The sequence below is a fragment of the Triticum aestivum genome, chromosome 2B (assembly GCF_018294505.1).
Source record: "Triticum aestivum cultivar Chinese Spring chromosome 2B, IWGSC CS RefSeq v2.1, whole genome shotgun sequence".
Taxonomy (NCBI): Eukaryota; Viridiplantae; Streptophyta; class Magnoliopsida; order Poales; family Poaceae; genus Triticum; species Triticum aestivum.
Genome location: NC_057798.1, coordinates 617961789 through 617976276, shown reverse-complemented (window position 1 = coordinate 617976276; position 14488 = coordinate 617961789). Strand labels below are relative to the sequence as shown.

General features: G+C 45.4%; 1 long non-coding RNA gene across 1 annotated transcript; it reads left to right on the top strand.

Moving 5' to 3' along the window:
* Nucleotides 1–10834: 10834 nt before the first annotated feature.
* On the top strand, nt 10835–13116 carry LOC123046324 (uncharacterized). Its single transcript, XR_006422185.1, has 2 exons — nt 10835–11158; nt 11361–13116. It is a non-coding gene; the product is annotated as an uncharacterized lncRNA (long non-coding RNA).
* The last annotated feature ends 1372 nt before the right edge of the window (nt 13117–14488 follow it).

Sequence of the window (14488 nt, the reverse complement as noted above, 5' to 3'; positions counted from 1 at the left end):
TGTTTACCTTCGACTCGCGTGGGCCCTGAGCGAGCCTGCGGGGGGCCGCGGTGTCCCGAGTGCCTCCTGAATGAACCCACCGAACCTGTAATGAGAACCTCTTGAGAGGGCGCGGCGACGGCAGTCCGGGCTGCGCGCATGTTGGGCCTGGCCCGACTAGCGAGGGGCTCATGAGGGGAGGCAGCTAAAGCTGGAGGGACGTAAAGTGGTAGCCAGAACACGAGAGATTGCTCGAACGAGACTAAACACCCCTTCCCCAAACACACGCAAGTCTCAAGCTCAAATCCAACTTAAATTCAAACAGGGGAAAATCGACAACCAAGGGAAAGGGAAAAAAGCAGAAAGGTCGCGTCCGACACCTAGTCTAGTCTTCGACGTCTTCTTACCAGCGCGGAGCTAAGTGCTGCCACTTGGCGTGGGCGGGAGCCCCCGAGGCCCGAGGGCGGCTCTCCGGAGACTCTGGGGCGTGTACAACCCCACTCATTATTACGTGAGAGTGTCACGGGGCGACGAGCTTCACAGACACTGGGCCTTCTTCACATGTACCGGCCTTGCTTCATATCGCCAAACGAGGGCCCCGCCTTGCGCCACACTCTATTGCCATCGACGACGGCCGGAGACCGAGGACGCCGCTGATGGGATAGAGCGGTCGCCAGCGGTTCCCCCGACGACCACGGGCCCTCTGTCGGGGGTAGGCCCTGAGGCACCTCCCCGGCAGAGGGCCTACCTCCTGAGGACACCTTGCTCCGAGCTCCGCGGGGGCGAGGTCGGATCTCGGCCCCTTTCCTGCAGCCCCCGGTGCCCTCCTCCTAAGGGGTAGAAAGCTGCTGGATTGGGGCAGCCATCCGCTGCGACGACCTGTACCTCCTGTGATCCATGGTTAGCGTATACTTGCTCCTGAGGAATTAGCGGTACCCGATAGTCGCTGCCTCCAGTGCGGTCGACGAGGCTTTCCCGGGGCTCCTGAAAGAGCTCAGCTTCCGGTGTCTCTTCCCCCCAGCCTGGGCCGAGGAACGAGCCATGGTCTTCCTCCTGCGTGTGCCCTTGATTCACCATGTGGGGCACATACGCTTCCGGGGCCGCCGCCCCGAATGCCTCGCTGTAGTGCCCCGTGTGCCACGCAGTCCTGCTTGAGGTGCCAACCTCAGGGTGGCAGCGCGGCGGCCCACTGGGGCCATGGGCTGTAGTGAATCCCCCTTCGCTGGTCGGAGGCGGAGGTGGCACTGTTGGTAGCCCGGCGCTGATGACCAGGCTGGCGTTGGGGTGGCCTTGGAATCCGCTCGGAGCTGTGCGGGCGCGTGCAGGGCCTCCGTGCGGTTCGCCTTGGACCTGAGGTGGCGGCTGGGTGCAAAAGGGATGAGCCCCTGAGGCGGCGGAGCCTAGGAGCTCTGCCACCCGCTCCAGTAGCACGTCGTGGCCGCCCTCCAGCAGCCTGCATTGTAGTAGCTCTCGGGCCACCATGAGCGTGGCCCTTGAGTTCGCCTGCTCCCGCCGGGTGTACGACGCCGTGGACGCAGCGTGGCTTGAGGCTCTTGCTGCCGACCGCACCTGCCGCAGCGTGAGAGCTGGCGCCGCCTGACCGCGTCGCCCGTGGCCCGCAGCGCCCTGCAGACCGCGGGCTGCCTGGGGCACAGAGTTGAGGTCGCCCTGGGCAAGCGGCTGTACGCGGGCGAGCCAGGCCGCCCAGGGATCGGGATTTCCCGTTGGGTCGCCGGACATGATGACGATGATGCAACGGTACGCGAGGCGGCGGGAGAAGGATTCCGGCGCACCCCTACCTGGCGCGCCAAATGTCGGATTTCGGGTTTCGGCAGACCCTTAAGGTCCGAACTCTGGGGTGCGCACGAAGATCAAACCTCCTACCTACTCACGTCTCGTCGCCTCGCAAGGATCTAAACTACACGAAGAACAACACAAGGGACACGAGGTCTATACTAGTTTGGGCCACCATTGTGGTGTAATACCCTACTCTAGTTTGTGGTGTGGTGGATTGCCTCAGGGGCTGATGATGAACAATACAAAGGAAGACCTGCCTCGCGAGGGGAGGAGTTCTTGTGGAGGTGCTGCCTCTTGGGAAGGATTCAATCCGCATCCCTTTCTTCTGTGGTGGCTAGCCCTATTTATAGAGCGAGGCCCTGGTCCTCTTCCCAAATATTGAGCGGGAAGGGCGCCAACAATTGGCCATTCTGAAGGGGAACATCTAGTACACTTATCCTGGCTAAAGTCGGTCCTCGTCTGCCAAAGACTCTGACGGTGACGCCGGCTTGGGCTCCACGATGACCTCCATCCTGCCGCTCTGCTGGTCTTGGTCTCGTTGCACCGAAATGGTTGCCTTTGCTTGATACTCTCGCCTGCACTTGCCCCCTTTGCACCAAAGAGGAAACAAGGACTCTGCGCAGGCCGGCGTCCGCCTGGCTTCGGTCGTCATGGCTTGCCTCATGGGCACCTTGTGAGGTACCCTGCCTTGATCTCTCAGCCTCCTCGTGAGCCAGCCTGACGAGGTTGTGCCCGAGGAAGCTTCCTGTCGTCCGCCCCACGAGGCTTGGCCCCTCGCGAGGGTCTTGAGCATGTGTTGATGAAGATGGGCTGTACTGGGCCACTCCTTGAGGCACGCTGTAGGCCACAGGCAGGCAAGTCTGGGTACCCCCGTTCCCAGAATGCCGACAGTAACCATCGTATACACATCAATATAATCAAGCAGTACATAGGATCTTACCTCTCCGAGAGGGCCAAAACCTGGGTAAATATTGTCCCTGCGTTCACTATTCCCCATCAATCCAAGTTCCATAGCTCGGGACCCCCTACCCGAGATCCGCCAGTTTTGACACCGACAGTCGCCTCGACTAATATTATCGCCATTAGTGGCTCCTCACCAGCTCCATCTTTAACGAAGCTTGCTCGCATCTTGTACAAATTGTTCTTTGTACTCCTTCTCTTCATCATGAACTTCTTGCCCTTCTTGATCCTCATGGTATTCTTGTCAATGTCCACATGTAGACATAGTTATCACCATGAATTTCACCAAGTAAAATTAGATTTCTCCGAACCTTCGGCACATGTCTAACATCTTCGAACACATGTTCATCACCATCTTCATTATTGATCTTAACATCTCCAATACCTACAATGCGCCGAGGCACATCGTCACCTTTGAAGAGTACTCCAAAATTGCGAGACTTCTAGGAAGTGAACTACTCTTTGTTAGTGTTGGTGTCAAAACTGACAGACCTCGGGGGCAGGGGGTTCCGAGCTGTCGATCACTGTGGAAGGTAACATGAACGAAGGAGATGATATTTACCAAGGTTCGGGCCCTCTTGATGGATGTAAAACCCTACGTCCTGCTCTTGTTTATATTGATGGAGATGTATCGAGTACAAAGTTGATCTACCGTGAGATCATAATGTGTGGTCTAACTCTAGGGCTAGGTGGAGGATTTTGTCTTGATGTCCCCTCTATGGGCTAAACCCTATGGCTTATATACACGCCAGGGAGGGTATCTAGGGTTACAAGGTCGATAATTAGGAGCTAGGCGGCGGCAGACATCTTGGAGTATACGTTAAGTCTTCGGGAGAGGCAGTCTTGATCACGCCTCCTGCGTACGGCCTCTCAAGTCCATCTTGATTACGAATGAAGGCGCGTGGGTCCAAACCGAGGAGAATGGCCCGACTGGGTTAGTACTCCCTTATTCAGGACACCGTCAATAGCCCCCGAACTAGTCTTCTATGCCGAGAACTATAACTTCGGATCCGGAGTCCTTGGCTCGACAGAGTAGTTCCTCCTTGTAACTTTTGGGTCACCCCTTCAAAGGAGCGATGCCAGCCGAAGTTCAACCGAACTTGTTCCCTTTGCCCCAAGAGATCGGATAACTTAGCCTTGAAGACCAAGCACCTCGGTGTGAACGGTTCCACTCAGTATGTTAGCTTTAACCAAACAACTCACCACATGACAGGTCGAGCAGTTACTACTCCCCTCAAATCGCGGTCCAAGGCAAACTTTTTACTGGCACGTCCCTTCGAAGCAGAGATCATGCCTGTTTTCTCAAGGACATCATCAAGATTTTGTTTCCCCTCCATATGCTTGATACATCCATTTTGCATCATGCTTTTATATTGATATTTATTGCATTATGGACTGTTATTACACATTATGGTACAATACTTATGCCTTTTCTCTCTTATTTTACAAGATTTACACAAAGAGGGAGAATGCTGCCAGCTGGAATTTTGGACCGGAAAGGAGCAAATCTTAGAGACCTATTCTGCGCAACTCCAAAAGTCCTGAAAATTTACGGATAATTATTTTGGAATATATAAAAAATATTTGGTGAAGAAAATAACAGAGGGGACCCATCAGGTGGCCACAAGCCTGGGGGGCGCCCCTACCCCTTTGGCGCTCCCCTGTGGCTTGTGGCCCCCCTGTTAGGTCTCTGGTGCCCATCTTCTGCTATATGGTGTCTTTTGACCTGGAAAAAATAGGAAGGAAGCTTTCAGGATGAAGCACCGCCATCTCGAGGCGGAACTTGGGCAGAACCAATCTAGGGCTCCGGCGGAGCTGTTCTGCCGGGGAAACTTCCATCCGGAAGTGGAAAATCCAAGCCATCGTCATCACCAACGATCCTCTCATCGAGAGGGGTTCAATCTCCATCAACATCTTCACTAGCACCATCTCCTGTCAAACCCTAGTTCACCTCTTGTATCAAATCTTTGTCTCAAAACCTCAGATTCATACATGTGGGTTGCTAGTATTGTTGATTACTCCTTGTAGTTCATGCTAGTTGGTTTATTCGGTGGAAAATCATATGTTCAGATCCTTAATGATATTTATTACTCCTCTGATTATGAACATGAATATGCTTTGTGAGTAGTTACATTTATTTATGAGGACATGGGAGAAGTCTTGTTATAAGTAATCATGTGAATTTGGTATTCGTTCGATCTTTTGACAAGATGTATGTTGTCTTTCCTCTAGTGGTGTTATGTGAACGTCGACTACATGACACTTGACCATTGTTTGGGCCTAGGGGAAGGCATTGGGAAGTAATAAGTAGATGATGGGTTACTAGAGTGACAGAAGCTTAAACCATAGTTTATGTGTTGCTTTGTAAGGGGCTGATTTGGATCCACATGTTTGATGCTATGGTTAGATTTATCTTAATTCTTTTTTCGTAGTTGCAGATGCTTGCGAGAGGGGTTAATCATAAGTGTGAGGTTCGTCCAAGTAAGGACAGCACCAAAGCACTGGTCCACCCACATATCAAATTATCAAAGTAACAAACGTGAATCATATGAGCATGATGAAAACTAACTTGACAATAATTTCCATGTGTCCTCGGGAGCGCTTTGCTTTATATAAGAGTTTGTCTAGACTTGTCCTTTGCTACAAAAAGGATTGGGCCACCTTGCTGCACCTTAGTTACACTTGTTACTTGTTACCCGTTACGAATTATCTTATCACAAAACTATCTGTTACCGATAATTTCAGTGCTTGCAGAGAATACATGCTAAAAACCGCTTGTCATTTCCTTCCACTCCTTGTTGGGCTCGACACTCTTACTTATCGAAAGGACTATGATAGATACCCTATACTTATGGGTCATAAAGACCCTTTTCTGGTGCCGTTGCTGGGGAGTTAAGCGCCTTTGGTGAGTGGAATTTGGTAAGGAAACATTTATATAGTGTGCTGAAATTTACTGTCACTTGTTACTATGGAAAATAATCCTTTGATGGGCTTGTTCGGGGTATCTTCACCTCGACGGGAAGAGAAAAGAGTTGCTCCTCAACCTACTGCACCTACTGAGACCATTTATTATGAAATTCCTTCGAGTATGATAGAGAAACTGCTAGCTAATCCTCATGCAGGAGATGGAACATTACATCCTGATATGCATCTAATCTATGTGGATGAAGTTTGTGGATTATTTAAGCTTGCAGGTTTGCCCGAGGATGAAGTCAAGAATAAGGTCTTCCTTTTATCTTTGAAGGAGAAGGCATTGACATGGTATAAGTTATGCGATGATATTGGGACTTGGTACTACAACCGATTGAAATTGGAATTTTATTAGAAGTTTTATCCTATGCATCTAGTTCATCGTGATCGGAATTATATTTATAATTTTTGGCCTCGTGAAGGAGAAAGTATCGCTCAATCTTGGGGAGGCTTAAATCAATTATATTCATGCCCCAATCATGAGCTCTCAAGAGAAATATTATTCAGAATTTTATGCTCGGCTTTCTCGTAATGATCAATCCATGCTCGATACTTCTTGTACTGGTTCTTTTACGAAGAAGACTATTGAATTAAAATGTGATTTATGGAAAGAATTAAACGCAACTTTGAAGACTGGGAACTCAACGAAAGTAAAGAGTCAGGCATAGACTTAAAGTTTGATTGTGTTAAATCTTTTAAGGATACCAATGCTTTCCGTTAATTTAGCACTGAATATGGACTTGACTCTGAGATGGTAGCCTCTTTCCGTGAATCATTTGCTACTTATGTTGATCTCCCTAAGGATAAGTGGTTTATATATCATCCTCCCATCGAAATAAAAGTAGTAGAACTCATTAAAGTTGAAGAAAAAACTATTACTTATAATGTTGATCCTGTTATTCCTACTGCTTATATTGAGAAACCACCTTTCCTTGTTAGGATAAAGGAACATGCTAAAGCTTCAACTGTGGTTCGTAAGAGTCATACTAGAACACCTACACCCCCTGAGCAAATTAAATTTGAATCTAGTATTACTATGGTTAAAGATCTCTTGGTCAATAATATTGATGGGCATGTTATTTATTTTTGTGATGAAACTGTTAGAATTGCTAGACCTGATACTAAAGATAACCATAGGCCTATTGTTGGCATGCCTGTTGTTTCTTATAAAATAGGAGACCATTTTTATCATGGCTTGTGTGATGTGGGTGCTAGTGTTAGTGCAATTCTCTTTACTTTATATCAAGAAATTATGAATATTATTGCACCTGCTGAAATAGAAGATATTGATGTTACTATTAAGCTTGCTAGTAGAGATACCATATCACCAATTGGGATTGTTAGAGATGTTGAAGTCATGTGTGGGAAAGTGAAAGACCCTACTGATTTTATTTTTCTTGGTTCCCCACAAGATGATTTTTGTCCCATTATATTTGGTAGACCATTCTTGAACACCATTAATGCTAAGATAGATTGCGAGAAAGAAACTGTTACTGTAAGTTTTTGGGATGCGTCCCATGAGTTTAATTTCAACAAATTTCGTAGACAACCCCATGATAAAGAATTGCCTAGTAAGGATGAAAATATTGGTCTTGCTTGTATTGTCGTGCCTCCTACGGATCCTTTAGAACAATATTTGCTAGACCACGAAAATGACATGTTTATGAATGAATGGAGGGAACTAGATGAGATTTTCTTTAACCAAATGCCTTTTTGAAACACAACTTGCCTATTGAGATTCTTGGGAATCCTCCTCTACCCAAGGGCGATCCCGTGTTTGAGCTTGAACAATTACTTGATACTCTGAACTATGCTTATCTTGATAAAAAGAAGATATATCATGTTGTTATTAGTGATAACCTTTCAGAGCATGAAGAAAACAAATTATTGAAACCTCTGAAGAAGCATCGTGCTGCTATTGGATATACTCTTGATGATCTTAAGCGCATTAGTCCCACTCTATGTCAGCATAAAGTTAATATGGAGCCTGATGCTAAATCAGTTGTTGATCATCAACGACAGTTAAATCCTAAGATAAAAGAAGTGGTAAGAAATGAAATACTAAGGCTTCTGGAGGCAGGTATAATTTATCCTATTGTTGATAGTAGATGGGTAAGTCCTGTTCATTGTGTCCCTAAGAATGGAAGTATTACAGTTGTTCCTAATTATAAGAATGAATTGATTCCACAAAGAATTGTTACAGGTTATAGAATGGTTATTGATTTTAGAAAGTTGAATAAAGCTACTAGGAGAGATCATTATCCTCTGCCTTTTATTGATCAAATGCTAGAAAGACTATCAAAACATACACAATTTTGCTTTCTAGATGGTTATTCTGGTTTCTCTCACATACTTGTGTCAAAAGAGGATCAAGAAAATACTACTTTTACTTGCCCTTTCGGTACCTTTGCTTATAGACGTATGCCTTTTGGTTTATGTAATACACCTGCCACCTTTCAAAGATGTATGCCTGCTATTTTCTCTGACTTTTGTGAAAAGATTGTTGAGATTTTCATTGATGATTTCTCCGTTTACGAAACTTCTTTTGATGATTGCTTGAGCAACCTTGATCGAGTTATGCAGAGATGTGAAGAAACTAATCTTGTCTTGAATTGGGAGAAGTGCAACTTTATGGTTAATGAAGGTATTGTCTTGGGGCATAAAATTTCTGAAAGAGGTATTGAAGTTGATAAAGCTAAAGTCGATGCTATTGAAAAATGTCGTGTCCTAAAGATGTCAAAGGTATAAGAAGTTTCCTTGGTCATGTTGGTTTCTATAGGAGGTTTATTAAGGACTTCTCTAAAATTTCTAGGCCTCTCACTAATATCTTGCAAAAAGATGTTCCTTTTGTTTTTTATGATGATTGTGTAGAGCCATTTGAAATCCTTAAAAAAGCCTTGATTTCTGCACCTATTTTTCAACCACCTGATTGGAATCTACCCTTTGAAATTATGTGTGATGCTAGTGATTATGTTGTTGGTGCTGTTCTAGGACAAAGAGTTGATAATAAATTAAATGTTAGTCTTTATGCTAGTAAAACTCTAGACAGTGCTCAAAGAAACTATGCTACTACTGAAAAAGAATTCTTAGTAGTTTTTTTTTGCTTGTGATAAGTTCAAATCTTATATTGTTGATTCTGAAGTAACTGTTCACACCAATCATGCTGCTATTAAATACCTGAGCATGAACATGAACAAATCCTACGCAAGTGTCACCCAAAGCTTATGGAGGACACCATGCTCGAGATAGAACTGCACACAAGGTATTACAATCCGGTTTTTATTGGCCTACTCTCTTTAAAGATGCTCATAAGTATGTCTTGTCTTGTGATGAATGACAGAGAATAGGTAATATTAGTAGATGTCAGGAAATGCCTGTCAGATTTCGGGATCTGGCAACCCGTGAAAGGTTCGAACTCTAGGGTGCGTGCGGAGATCTCAACCTGCCCAGCCTGCCTACTCATGATCTACCTTGGCCTAACGCGTCGAGCTCAAAGAGACACAAAGACACAGAGATTTATACTGGTTCAGGCCACCATTATGGTGTAATACCCTACTCCAGTGTGGTGTGGTGGATTGCCTCGAGGGGCTATGGATGAACAAGTACAAAGGATGAATGAGCCTCAGGAGGTGAGGTGTTCTTGAGCTGGCACTATAAGAAATATGTCAACTTGTGACCACCACTATTAGTCACTAAAAGGTCATTGTTTTTCATTTGCGACCTTTTTGTGACCAAAAGCAGATGGTCAAAAGCTGGCAGTTGTAAACTCAAATTAACGACCTTCTTCGGGATAAGGTCGTAGACATTTACGACCAAAACAAAAGGTCGTGGAACCCATGACCTTTTGTTTTGGTCACTAGGTGTCTGCCCAGGCCACGTCGGATCCGATGTGGCAATCTACGTGGTAAAATTGTGACCAATTGAAAAGGTCAAAAATTAAAATCAGCCCGGTCCAATTTGGTGTTTTAGATGGGTCGAGCCCAACAATTCAGCCTTTTTATTTTTTCTATCCATTTTTGATCGAATTCATGGGCCAAGCCCAATGTTGCAGCCTTTTTATTGTTGGGCCGTGCCTTTTTGTCTAAACAATTTCATTTTCCTCTTTTATTAAATGGGTCCACTAGTAAGATGGGTCCCAGGGGTCCCATTGGTCATGTTCTGGTAAGTGGGTCCCATCTATCAGGCTCATATTCTTCATATTTCAACCAGTATTTAAATTGGCAAACAAAAAGCTCACATAATACTTCAAATAAGAGCAACCAAATCACGTAATACAGTGGCAACAAAAGTAACAAGCTTTATCCGTGCCAATACATATGATCATGTGTAATACAAGCTCTACAAGTTCTACAAGTGTGATACAATACTGCTTTACAAGCTCTACAAGTGTAACAAGCTCTACATGTGTGATACAGTAGTGCTTTACAAGAAAATGACAACATGACAGACTCGCCGGACGACCATAGTCAGACAAACAACATGCCAGACTAGCTGGACGACCATATTCAGGGCTGGGAACAAACAAAACGGCAACATGGCTTCCTCTGTCACCCTGTTACATGAATGAGAGAAGAATTAGAAAACTGGGGCAAATATATTATGAACAGACCATTCAAAAAAATGACATTTATAGCTGTACCATTGCAAACCAAGAGATACCTTAATAGTGGAAGAGCAACAATTAATAATGTACTAGATTAGTCGTTGGGCTAATTTAATTGAGTGCATCAACTAGTTACCAAAACAGAGGCATGCTATGGTAATTGGTGGTTGTTGTTGTTGTTGTTGTTTTAGCACCAGTGGCATACTCAAAATCTAACAAGTATTAGTACTCTGATGTGCTAGTGCTAGTATTAAAAAAGGATGAATTTGACTAGAGCAAGGAAATGAAAACAAGGACAGAAATTCTTTCTTGCAAATTAATCACCACATGCATAGCATAGCTAGCTAATGACCCAAAGGAAAAAAACTAATGAAGCAGCAAGGCCATGACCAAAAGGCGTAGCTGGGCCCCAGGCCACCAGGGCCATGGCCCGGGGCATGGGAATTTTTTTAGCCTATATTTTTTAGATTTTCAAAAGTGGCCTGGGGCGTTGGCTTGGCCCAGCCCATCACCCGCCGGCTGCCCAGGCCCTCTCGACCAGTTGACCGTGCAGAGAGCCAAAGAGCAGAGAGGCAGAGACGAACCCTATACGCTACTCATCGACGCAGGCAGCCAGCTGCCGGCCGCCGCTTGTCAAATCCGGCGACCCCGTCCAAGCGTTCACTCCGGCGAGGCGGTGACCCCGCTTGCACGGCTTCACCTGCACTCAGCCGCTCGTGCGCGACCTCGCCCGACCTCTCGTCCAGCGATGCCCCGCCTCCGTCCTGGGGCCACCGTCCGGCCGGCCGGCGACCTCGCCCCGCCTCCTGCCACCCGCCACGGCGCCACCGTTCAGCCAGCCAGAGCCAGGTATGCTTCTTCTGTCCTCCACGGCTCTGCCCACTCGGCCACTCCCAAATCCTAATTTTATTTGACAAAGCACACAACAGAGCATCTATTAGATGTTTTTGCTCCATTCAAATTGCTGCTTCAAAATACACCTTGATGGATTGATTGGTTGTTTGATTGCTGCAGTAGAAACTACTTTCCTAATTTTTGTTCCAATTTTCAGGAAGACAAGATAAATAAAAGAACCAGGACAATGACATCTTCTTTTTCAACCACAAAGCCCTGATTCCACAGTAACAGAAACAGGCCCTTCAACACGACCAGGTGATGATATTCCTCATGTTACGGCTCAACTTAAGCCCGCTGATATCGAACCAGACCCTGGTAAGAGAATACCTATTGAGAATTTGGATCCAGACATTAGGGATCTTGCTAGAAGGGTCCATGCCAACCAACTGATCATGTACATGAACGGAAATGGGTAGGAAAAGGGTTTAAAAGCTTTCATGATTCTTGGTACCACAATTCTTGATGAACATGTTGGTAAACATGATAGTGCTCATAATAAGGCTAGACAACACTATGAGGCTTTCAAAAATCAGTGGCAAAATCTGCCACATGTGTTTGATCGAGGTACTCAGAAGGACGAAGAAGAATACAAAGCTCGTCTCTTGATTATATTGCGTGTTATCAAATTTTTGCTGCTACAAGGTCTAGCTTTTCGTGGACATGATGAGTCTACTAGCTCAAAGAATAAGGGTAACTTTAAGGAATTGTTGGGCTGGCTCATAGAGAAAGACCGAGAGGCATGCAAATTGATTGGGGATGCAGGAGCGAACCATAAGCTAATTTCACCTGAGATACAATTGGACTTGTGCAAGGCGTGTGCAAAAGAGACCTCCAAAGCCATTATTGATGAAATTGGAGATAGATAATTTTCCTTACTGGTTGATGAGTCTAGAGATGTATCTATCAAGGAGCGTGTTCATATTTTTATCATTAAAAATGAGCGTTACTTTTGTATGACTTAAAACTGGGATAGTTTTTGAGACAAAAGTTTGGCCCTTCACTTTTGGCCCGGGGCGTCAGCCAATCCTGGCTACGCCGTTGGCCATGACCACCACCAGGTGCATAGCTACTCTACCTAATGGGCCATTAGCAGAAAGCAAGCCGTTTAACTAGCTAACAAACATCAACCATTATAAAAATTACGATAGCAGCAGCCCGTGCAGGGAGAGTAGCAGCACATGAGTGAGCAGAGGGAGAGGGAGGTGCTACCTGCTGGGAGCAGTGCATGGTCGTGGCCGGGCTGGACTCATCGAGCTCAGGCAGGGCAACTTGGTTGCCTTGGAAGCAGAGGAGCAGACCCCTTGTTTCCGGACAGGGCCGATGCCTAGGTGCGTCCCTCCTCGAGCAGGATAAGGCCATGTTCCCGACCAGAACTGGCGTCCTCCTGTTGTCGTCGCCGTCCACGTCATAGGCGGTCTGTAGAAAAGGAAGATAACTATAGAAGGTTAGTTTGCAAATCTACAAGCTACAGTATGTAGCAAAGATATTCAATCTATTCAGCAAAAACAACACAAAAATATATGACAGTCTGCAGAACAACATAGCATCATTCACAAGCAAAGTATAGGATGCAAACAGCAAGTAGTACCATAATTCTCATCACAGTCATACATTGAATTCATTAAAGGCTACAAATTCATTGAATTCATTAAAGGCTGCAGAAAAAAATAGGTAGATTTCTTTCTTCTCTTTGATTTATGCTAGCAGTGATGTAGCACGCAGGAAGGCAGGGAGCAATCACATATGCATGTATGTATGAAGCAGAACATGAAAAGAGCAACACCTAGTTAACTTGATTTCCTTGCAGATGACACACAAGATGAAGAGCACTTGGACAGAAGCGATGGACGCCGCAAACTGGCAGATCACAGAATAAATAAAGGAGGAGAATGATGTACAATGCTGCCCCAGAAGCAAGACATCAGGAAAAGAAAATAAGGATCCTAAGAATGCCCTTCAGAATATATTATCATATTGGAAGAATACCCTTCAGAACATACCAAAAATCAGACGAATAAATCATAAGGAAAACAGGCAATAAAAATGAGCACAGGCTGCAAAGCGCTATCATATTGGAAGAACACCCTTCAGAACATAATGCACAAGCTGTCCGCGACCAAAACAATTGTCACGGGATTGTAACTTACTAGTAAATCAACAACAAAAAAATAATGATGATACATCTACTCTGCTCTGCTGTCTGCTGTAGCAAACATGCACTTAATTCCTTAGAGGTAAATGCATACACCAGTGCTGTCTGCTGTAGCAAACATGCACTTAATTCCTTAGAGCTAAATGCATACACCAGTGCAAATGTTACTCACATGTTACTGCTGGACTCAACTTACAAACATAAAGAGACATGGCACTACAGATGTGTACCAGAGACGTCTAGCCTAGCATCAAAGTTGAATTCATGGTAGATGTACTAGAAAAAACTAACTGACCCAAAGGCTTAACAGATATCATAGATGGCATTCTATAGCATTTTATAGATCAACTCCCAACCACATCCTTTACAGTCATGTACATCACCATAATCATAAGAGATACCAAACTACCGATGTTAAAATTACAGATCCTCACGCACAAAGGGAAAACAGAGACATCACAGCCAGGATCTGGGGGTGCTCACCGATGCGGCGCCTCTACTTGCGGGCGGGCTAGTTGAACCACGTCTTGACATAGTTCTGCCAGTGCTTCTTCAAGTGGCCGTTGGGGATGACATTGTTGTGCTTCACCATCTCGCCCTCCTTACCTGCACAACATGGACAAACCAATCCACCTATCAGTCAGCAAGTTCGGCCTGTACTAGTATACTACCAAAAAAGCATGGCACAAAATCTTGTTTGTTTGCCGCCAGCAAGGGGCAATTAGTTGGCCCTATGCAATTCAAGCATCTACACCTGACTACTAGTTGGCTGGACCTGCAGTTGGACAACCATCAACTAACAATTTTTTTAGAAGAACTAACAATTTTTGCAGGTAAAAAGCAAAGAGCTTGTGCATAATTACAAGGGTTATGGCCTCTTTTCCTGTTCAAAAGAACATGGCATAAAGGGGGAGAAGACCAGTCCCAAGAGAAGGGGGGCAAAAGCATGGGCATGCTTTCGAGCACTCATTTACTTGGGCCTATCAAAATTGGGACAAAAGCAATGCAGTCACTAGATGAATCACCTTAGAAAAAAATGCATTCCTGGTACATGGCTACTGCTATTTTCTCTCCTAGGAAAAACATCACTCATTAGAAATGAAAATATGTGCTACTCAGTAGTAGCATTT